We start from the raw sequence: 10,758 nt of genomic DNA, 5'->3' as shown, positions 1-10,758 counted from the left end.
ATTTCAAGGAAAGATTTACTTTCCATTACAATAAAGTCAAAACTCTTTAAATTTGGAAATAAATAGTTGAAAAATTTTAAATTTACATTATATTTATACAAAATTAAAAGAACGTGGAAATAATAATAAGGATAAATTTAAAAATGAAAATAAAAATAAAAATACTTAATTTAAAAATGATTTAACATTCTATAAGTCTTCATATAAAAGAATACGGGAAATATTAAATATTTTCAAGTTTAAAAATAAAAGAATTAATTGATCAATAAAATATTTTATTGATTTTAGTTTTAAATATTTTATTATATTTAATCTTATTTAAAATATAAATATTGATTAAACTAATTAAAAAATAAACTGTATTTGATTGCTAACTTACGTAACTTGTATCAAATTTTTAATACACTGATATATTAATGATTCTGAATTTTAAGGTTAAAAGTATTTAAATAATTTTTAAGAGATTAAATAAATTAGCAAACTCACCTATAATTATGTGAAATAAGAAATACGTAAGTGTAATTTTAAAGATAACACTTAAAATGGTCATGTAACAATTAATTAAAACTCAAATTATTATAAAATATAAAAATGGATGGTGAAATGTACCATGTGTAACTAGTGCGGTTAGATTGTGTGATGGCAGTTTCTATCTGCACCTCCATTACTTGTTTTCCTGTACTTCTATCTAAAAAGAATTTTTTTTCATTTTGTTTTCTTAATTATATAATTTGAAAGTTAGAAAATGATTTTCGTATTGTGTAATTTGAAAATTAAAAGATTTTCGGAAAGTTAAAAATAACTTTCAGTATAACCAAAAATGATTTTTTTTTTCTTAAAAAAGTTTCGAATTATATAATCCAAAAACTAAAAATGATTTTTCAACTATAAAATTTAAAATAATTTTAAATTTCACAATTCAATTCTTTTTAATTTCAAAATTTAAAGAGGTTTCTTTATATAAAGTGAAGGAAGAAAATTATTAAAGTACATGGAGAACCTACTTTGTACAGTGTGATTCGTAAATTATATGAGCGTAATTAGGGATGACAACAAGTTGGGTCGGACATGGCTAATATCTATCTGTAATTCGATTTGACAAAAAAATTACACTCATTATCCTATCCGCTACCCATATAGATACCTACCTAGAAAATATCCATGAATATTTTAAAACTCGCGGATCCCGCGGATATATGTAAATATTTAACAAGATATATTTTTATAAATTATTAAAATAAAATTATAAAAAATATAATATAATTTAAATTAAATATAAATTAGAATTTAATTTTAATTAAATTTAACTTTATAAAATATAAATTAATGTTAATTTTAATTAAATTTAATTTAATAAAATATAAATTAAATTTTTATTTTTAATTTTTGCAGGTAGTGGATATTCGTGGGTACATATAGTATAATACCCGCACTCGACCCGTTTATAAGCGGGTATTAAAATACCTACTACCCGTAACCCGCAAGTAGTAAATATCTGTGAGTATAAATTATCCGTCGCGGGTTTCATCCGAAGATATCGGCGAGCGCAGATTTTTTTGTCATCCTTAGACTTGACTATGTATGCAGTCGTTTGAGAAATTATTACTTAGGTGTTTATCCTTGTAATTAAAAAAATAGTATGTAGTAGGAAAATTGCCAAAAGAAATGTTTTTAGTCTGATTTGCGTTAATAAGTTAATGGTTATTTTATCAACTTTTAATTTATAAATTTCAAGTAAGTCACTTTATTATATTATTATATTAAAAGTATTTGAAAATTTAGTTTACAAAGTACATAATAAATATTTGATGATATAAAACAATAGGTTTAATACCTATTTTGGTCCATCAGTTTGTAGGATATGTTCAAAATTGTTCTCCTCACTAGTGCAGAAAGGGCTTTAGACGTCTGTTATTTTGGCCTTTTAACGTCAGATCTAGATCTGACGTCTTTGTGGGTGACGTTAATCAGACGTCGACTGGGTATACGCGACGTCTATATAAACGTATGATGTGGGTATACCCGACATCTATATAGACGTCAGATGTATTGATATCCGACATCTATTTCCCTATAACGTTTTGTCCACTGTAACTCATTGGGCATTTGTGTGTGCACTTATAGACGTCTATAGACGTCAGACATGGCATTATCAGACGTCTACTAGGTGTTTTTTTTTAAATTAATTTATTTTTACAATAAAACCACACCTGAAAAACAGAAAATTGTCCTAGAACAGTATACTATAATATATATATATATATATATATATATATATATATATATATATATATATATATATATATATATATATATATATATATATATATATGCGTTTCAACTAAAGAAAGTTCTACTTAATGTAAAAAACAATCCAATACCAAAACTATAAAAATATAAACTTAAACTAAACCTAATAATGTTCAACAACAAATATAAGTGTTCCTAGCTCCATCTTTGTAGAAGATAAGCTGTCAACTCCTGCCTTATCTGCCTAATTGTGTCCTCTGGTATAGGAGATGTACTCTTGAAGCGCTGCAAAATGAAGAAAGATTCATTATGGTTTTATATATGTTCAAAGATGAATTTGATTTGTAATGTATTGAAGGTATGCATCACTACCTCATTCCAGTCATCTGTAATGGTAGCTCGAATGATGGTCTTAATCCAAGACATGACATAGAAGCCACATTCCCATGAATCTAGCTGCTTGTTACACTAAAATGACAAACTAAATAGTCAAGAATTTAGATCATTCAATAACATAGAAAATGAATTAGAACTATAAATGACTTGCAACCTTTGGATACAAAACTTGAACTAGTTGACCTCGGGATTTACCCATAACTCTATTTAGATTGAAAACACAAAGTAAAATTAATATAACTATATTTATCATAAAAATTTAAGGTCAACATGAAATTCAAAGTCATTTTTGGAGAAACACTTACCTTTGAAGCATGCTTCTCAAGTCATTTCTCATCTTCCTCTACAGCGAACAAAACCATATAATTTTACATTGTTTGGGAATAATGACCATCAGTTGCCAGTGAGACCTATCATGAATCATAAATAGTTAGTAAACTAATTAAGTAAACTTTAATGAACTTTTACATAAAATAACACATACCCATCAATGTACGGCACAAGGTATACGTCTCTTTTTGACTCATCCATCCATGTTTGCAAAATAGTATTGTTTGCTTTCAAGTGTGTTACCAGAAGGTTGAATGGTCTGAAGTTCAACAAATCCGTACATGGAAGACTGACCTTGGTCTACAATGATTGTGTCCATGTACCTAAAAAAACAAAGTTAAGTTGTTAGAAACTAGGAATCTAAATAAAACTAATATGGAAGACAAAATTAATTATCTTGCATGCACCATAGTTGAAGGATGGAAATATTCAACATTTTGTCTGCCCCAATGATCTCCAATGCATCATTCAATGTGATATATACGGGCACATGGGGGGGGGGGGACCAAATACTCTGAAATCCCAGTATATTTCTAATGGTGCTTTCTTCAACCTGGGTAATCTTATCATTAGCTTTGATAGAGGATCATCCTCCGCTTCAGCCATCTCATCATCTTCATCTATGACTGTATCATGCATCGGCTGCTTCTAAGGACGTGTGAACTGAAGATAAGAATTTCAAAGTTATCAATAAATATTTTTAAATTTAACACAGAAATACTAATAATAAAAATATTATACATGTGGAGTAGCAATGTGTGACATGATCAATGCTCTAGGCCAGGCTATAAATGATCCTATGGCCTCCCCACAAAATGAATTTCTGGAGTGGGTACAGACACCTGAGCCTGGGGATCCCGAACCTCTCATGCACGTGGTGGGGTAATATGGGAACACCATGAATAGTCTGCCCTCCCTCAAGTACTCGTCCGACAACCACAATGCGTGGGGGATCACCATCAACCAACAACTCATACTGACTACTATACTCATTAGGTTTTAAGCAGAGCATGATCCTCTAATGCTGACACGAGGTATTGTGGGAGCTTTAGTGAGCAACCCCATGGTGCCCTGCGTCATGGAATGCAGCTTCTCTTCAAGCGCTCTTTGTATTTCTTTTTGTTCTTGTAGTTGTTCCATGAATCGTTGCTTCATTGATCACATGCTTTGGTTGAGTCTTTCCTCCCACTGAAGATTCATCTGCCTCAGTGCCTCCTGACTCATTGATTGAGTGTTTTTCTATGTAGGGCCAAAGTAGTCACAAAGACCAATCGCCCTAGGAATTCCACGTACACGTCCTGGGTGTTCGGGCTTTCCAATGCCCGTTGTTAGAATGTCGTCTCTACCTTGGCCAACAAATGTTCCCTGAGTCTGCTGCTCAACCAACTCATCCTGCACATAGAAAAAACTTTGTTACTTAAAAGACATGCTATGTTAAATACACAATCAAACAATGTTTAGAATTTGAACTTACAATTCTTTGAGAGATCAAGGCAGCAGAGGAAGATGTCATGTTCTCATCAAATTTAGTCCGAGCAGCCTTCCATAGCTCGTACCTAGCAGGTGTAGGTGCTAGGTTCGGGGACTCAAGCCCCAAGGCCTCCGCTTGAGACTTTCTAATTTTCTTCTCCAGTTTTGCATAATCACCTCGTGATAACAAGTGTGGTGCATCGTTTAGCCTTTGCCTTTCTTGGGCGGCTAACCTTTTACCCTGTGAAACCATGTATATATTCATAAGTGTAAAATCATAATAAACTCCATGAAAGACTTTGTAGATGTTAAGAAACATACCTTCCATTCCTCAGATTCTCTAGATGCCCAAAACTGCATCCACTCCTCCTCTGTGAAGGTATAATGCTGACATGGATTTTCATGTTGTTTGTCTCCAAAGACTTATAGACGTGTTAGCCTTGTCTTGAAATCCCTCCATCTGATCGCTATATGCGATAACACTTTCTTTCTAATTTGTCCAGTGTTTCGAATATCGTAATGTTGTTGTTTAAAACAAAAAACATGTTAATGACATAATAAGATCAAACAAATAAGTATATCAAATTTCTTTTAAGTAAACATACCTGAATATCTTGCCATAAAATGTTCTTCTCGACCTTTGGGACGTCATCCCAAGATGCATGAAGGATAGAGACATGGCTTTTTGCTAACTTACCCAAATAACTACTAAACATATCAGCATTTGGCCCTGATGGCACACCTGATATGGGGTCAATGTTAACATGTTTCCTCTGCCCATCAACGCGCCCGGATGGAACATCTGACAATCGTGTGATGCCTCGACCACGTCTGGTTTGTCCTGATCCTGAGTCTGAGCTATACATACCTGAAAAATATATACAAGGTTAGTACTAATTCAAATATGATGAATAAAACTACATATAAAGTCATTACAAAAAATATCACAAAACCTATTAAGATATTGTTTTCTCCCAGATTCCTTCATTGTGATCACTACGAATTGCGTGGATGTCATCGGCAACGTCATCAACTGAGTCTTCAATGGGTCTTGATGCAACAGATGTTGTCTCAAGTATATCAAGAGAATCTTCATCATCATATTCGTGCATGTTTTTTCCTTCTAAAACCACCGACCATTTTTTATTCGCTAGATCATTTACGTAGAATATTTGTCTTGCTTGACTAGCCATGATAAATGGTTCATCAATGTAATTCATCTTGTTAAAGTCTACCAATGTGAAACCAAAGTCATCTGTCATGACACTAAAATTTATATCAACCCATTTACACTTGAAAACTAGGACTCTAAAACTGACATAATCAACTTTCCATATTTCTTGTATTATTCCAAAATAACTCATGGATGCTGTGATTGGATTTTTGTCTTTAAAACTAGCAAAGTGCACAACCTCAATCTTGTCGTATTTGATTAAGACAACAAACACAAGGACAAAAATATGTCTCGTTCACAGACTTTGCATTCTTCACTGATGCGACGTTCATTCATCCAGCTTCGATCCATACTATGTTCGTAACATACTTCATCAGTTTCAATATTTTAACTCTCACAAGGTTAGGCCCTACCCATTCAGAAAATTTAATTTTCATAAATTGCTAAGACACATGCAAAGAAGTGTATATAATAAATTTGATAAGATTTCGACAGCATTTCGCATTGGTCTCCGAAATACACGAAATGATAGTAGTCAAGGATGACCACAATCAAATATGCATCCGGAGAACAACACAAATACTGAACCGAAATTTTATCAATGTTATCCATAAACTCCAATGTACATGTTATAGCAAATTATGAAAAATAATTTTCCTAAACAGTCCAATCGGACAATTCAAAATTTAATACAAACGATTAAAAGATTAATTCTTTGTGTTAAATTTCAAACGGGAACTAAGTTTCACTCAATGATTTGATACTTATAATCTAACATGTCAATTATAATAACACAACTAAATTGTATCACATGCATATTCAAAAGTCAATAACACATGCATACCCAAAAGCCAAAAACATGCATACGCAAAAGCCAATAACATGCATACGCAAAAGCCAATAACATGCATACACAAAAAGTTTTCAACAAAGAAGTTAACCTTTATAGCAGATTCAAAAAGCAATGGAGGGAAATGGAGGAGTGCATGACCTAAAACGTAGGCCAAAAAGAGTCAAAAATGCCGCCCAAGAACACGCCAGAAACTGCATCAAAATGCAACGAAAACGAATTTTAATCGGTTCAAATGAAAGATATTTCATCAAAGAGTAATTTAATCGGAGTAAAACTAAATTTAAATGGTCCAAAAGAGAGAAAACGCACTTGGAAATGCAATGCCGAAAAGAGAAAATGCGAGGAAGACGATGAACAGTGAGCATAACGCATCGTGGGTTCACGTTTTGTAGTATAACAGCCTCTAGACGTCGCGTGCTTGGGGGGCCGACATCTATAATATTATAGACGTCGGGACCCTCACTAATATGATGTCTTTCCGATTTTAAAATTAATATTCGCGGGGCATATAGACGTCAAGTGTGAGGGTGCCAGACGTCCAAGTTAACTTTTCACCTACCCAGTTAGGCCATATAGACGTCTACTACAAGGGGGCCTACGTCTATAATATTATAGACGTCGGGATGGCGGGATCAAACGTCTATATGGCGGGAAAAATGATTTTTCACCTACCTGTCAGGTATATAAACGTCAGGTAGGTGGGGGCCGACGTCTAGAATATTATAGACGTCGGGCCCCTCCTAACAAACGTCTATATGTCCAACTTATTTATGAAAATGTCACCGGTCAATTTTTTACGTTGGATATTATGTAATCTAACGTCTAAGGAGTGACGTTAAAGGTCATTTTTGCACTAGTGCCTTTTTTATTCAAAAATTTACTAACGTCCTATATTTTGCAAAAGCGGTTCACGTTAGTCCTTTTTGCTTACAGCGTTAAAAACGCTAACGACACAATTGTCAGGGTGGCAAATGTGTCGTTAGCGTTTTTAATGTTGTAAGCAAAAAGGACTAACGTGAACCGTTTTTGCAAAACTAGGAGGTTAGCGAACTTTTGAAAAAAAGGAGGACAACTTTGAACACATCCTATAAACGGAGGGACCAAAATAGACACTAAACCAAAAAAATATAATTATGAGTTTTATTACATAAATTAAATTTTTATTTATAGAAAAAAGATATTATTTGAAATTACTGAATAGACAAAAATGTATGTAGGCCTTTTGTTAAATAACCGAACACACATTCTATTTCTCTAAAAACAATTAAAATTATTCTATATTTTCTTTTTAATTTTTCACTAAAATCACTTCTTATTCTTATTAGAGACTACCATTAGAATCACGATAGAGAACCCTATTATTTCCAGTGATTAAAATTCAAAATAGAGTAAGTTTCTTTCATTCGTGTTATAGAAAACATAATTTGTTCATATGTTTTCTTGAATTTGTTAGAGTTGTATGGGGTTTTCTTTGTTCCTATATACTCTTTGTGTGTTGGTGAATCCAATTAGGACTTCATATCATTAATTTGATCTTCTTATGGGTGTAGATAGGTTTTTTTTGGTGATTGAAAAGCTATAGAAGTTCTTAAGAAACATAAGGATACCATTTGAGGTAAGGGAAGTTGATTTTATTACTTTATGATTCTTGTAATAAAATTTATTGTAGTCTAGTTGATTTTAGAATAAATTGAAATTTTATGATTGAATTGGTATGTTGATATGGGGTAAATTGAATTTATGAGATGAAGGAGTTCTAGATTTCCCATAATCATGTCATAATTGAAAATGTTGGAATCCTATGTTGTAAAATATGTGATTGTGGCTTGTTATAACTGGAATTGGTGATTTTAATTATCTTTTGTGTGTTGGTAAATCACTTGAAACATGTGGGGAAGTTTTGGGTTGTGTTGGGTTTTTTTTATTTGAGGTATATAGTTAGAAAAGTATGTCTCTTACGATTGTTTCATTTTAAGTTTCTCTTTTGTGAATAATTGTTTTATTTGATGTGTTGGTGGGTTGTTTTGTACTTATTTGTGATTTTTATTCAATCTTGAAATACAAAGAATTCTTGTGAAAATGAAGGTTTTGTGGATATGTGATTTGATGAGGAGGTTAATCATGTGATTGAGGTAAATGTTTCAACAAGGTGTCTCTCATATGATTGAGTTGTGATATATTGTTAGATGTTGTGATTGGTTGCATGGTTATATCATTCTCAAGGAGAAATGGTCTGACATGTGAGTTTAGTGTTATATATTTGCTAAAAACTCTTGTTTGAAAGTTATTGCTATAGCTAGTATTGAAATCGTGACTTCATTTCTTTTAGACTATAAATGAACTTGCTTTGCCATGTGATGAGAGTTTGATACCATTATTACAACTGTAACACGGATGATTTCATTTTTACATGAGAAAGCAAAACTTATAGAGTCATAATAAATGCATAAATTCATGTGATTGAGTTTAGGTTATATTTTTTGTAAATGGACGAAAATTGAATTTGTGATATATAAATTGAATATTTGCTAGTTTAATTGTAATATATCTTTATAATAATTGTATATTGGCTAGTTTAAGATATCATTAGTTTAACTTTCTGTATTTGTTATTTATTTGTGTTTGTTTTGTAATTATCACTTATATAGCCTGAACAGATAAAGATGCATGTGAGGATGTGAGGATGGTGTTATCTAGAAAGGTGTGAGTTGAAACTTTAGAATTCTTATGGCACAAAAATATATGATATGATGTAGTTTAATATTTTTGTTTCCTTCAATGATTTTCATTAATTGTATATTTTAAGTGACTTTAATTTTATGACAGAGCTGTAATTACACTTTATGACAGGGCTGTAATTACACTTTATTTGTATGATTATGTATACTTTTTCTATTCATAATATCAGGTTTGTTCTATTCTTCACTTATAATAATCCGTACAAATATTTTATTTTATTAGGATGTTAGTATAGTTATAATTTTTTAATAATTAGTTTTCTATCAAATATTTTAGTATTTTCTTTATCTTTTAAAAGTTGTATATGTTTTTTATTTGAAAGAGTTATTTTATTTAAATGAGTTGATATTATAAGCAATTTTCAAATTTATTTTCGATTTTTTATTTATTTTTTAATTCAAATTATTGTTCATTAGAAAAAAAATTCTTATAGTTTTTTCCGATATAATATCATATAACGAAATATTTTTTACTTCAATTTTTAATATTAAAATATTTTTTAGTTTGAACCACATAACAAGAATAACGAAATAAACACAAAAAATTGTAGAGTGATGCTCCCTCCACCACTCATCTTCTCCCTACACCTCTTCAATTTTTTTAAATTCCAAATTTACTCTTTTTACTTTTTATTTTTACCAATTTTACCTTTTATATTTTAACGTAACTTTCTCTCTTCCACTTCCCTTAACCCAACATTTTCTTCTTCTTTTTTTCTTCTCCCCACATAACTTATTATTTCTTTTTCAAATCATCTCAATAATCAACAATCTGTACTTAATTAAGTTATAAAATAAATATCCTCTTAGTTGAGTTTTCACTAGTTGTTTGCTAAAGTCTAAATTCCTCCCCTACATGGACCTCCATGTGATCCCTTAAAGTGGAGAACACAACAATGTTGCTACTACCTAGTTTCTTGTAATCACTTACGTTAATATTATTATTATAACAGGTTTTGATTATACCAACTATTGCACTACTTGAAAGATCCTTGTTAACGAAGTGAAAATTAAGAAAAAGAGAGAAAGTGCTAATGGGGGGTGGGGACTTGCTACTGAGAGTGAAAGTGGGAGAGAATTGAAATTGGAGTTTTAAAAAATAAAAAGTAAAATTGGTAAAAGTAAAAAGTAGAAAAGGTAAATTTGAAATTTAAAAAAAAATTGGGAGGTGGAAGGAGAAGATGGGATGGTGAACGGAGCATCACTCAAAATTGTATAAGAATAATATTTATGACCATGAACATAAAGAACAGAGATGGCCTCATACATATATCACAATGTATGGGAAATTAGTTTTATAGAATATTATTTCAAAGCAATTAGTAAACAGAGAATTACTTTTAAGAAAAGACAATTTGTGTTGTTTGACATAATGACATATATCACGAGCATTATCAGAAGGGATTTGTTCATAAGGAAATTTTTTTCATATTTGTTCTATAATTTTGTTTCTAGGGTGGCCTAGTCTATAATACCATAGACTTACATCTATACGTTCATAAGAGAAAACAAATTTAGGTATAAAATCTTGGTTAGAAATGGGAAAA

This window comes from Vigna umbellata, chromosome 2 (assembly GCF_029865625.1).
Source record: "Vigna umbellata cultivar VRB3 chromosome 2, Vumbellata_1.0, whole genome shotgun sequence".
Classification (NCBI taxonomy): Eukaryota; Viridiplantae; Streptophyta; class Magnoliopsida; order Fabales; family Fabaceae; genus Vigna; species Vigna umbellata.
The sequence above is the reverse complement of the archived record's forward strand: the minus strand, read 5'-3'. Positions refer to the sequence as shown.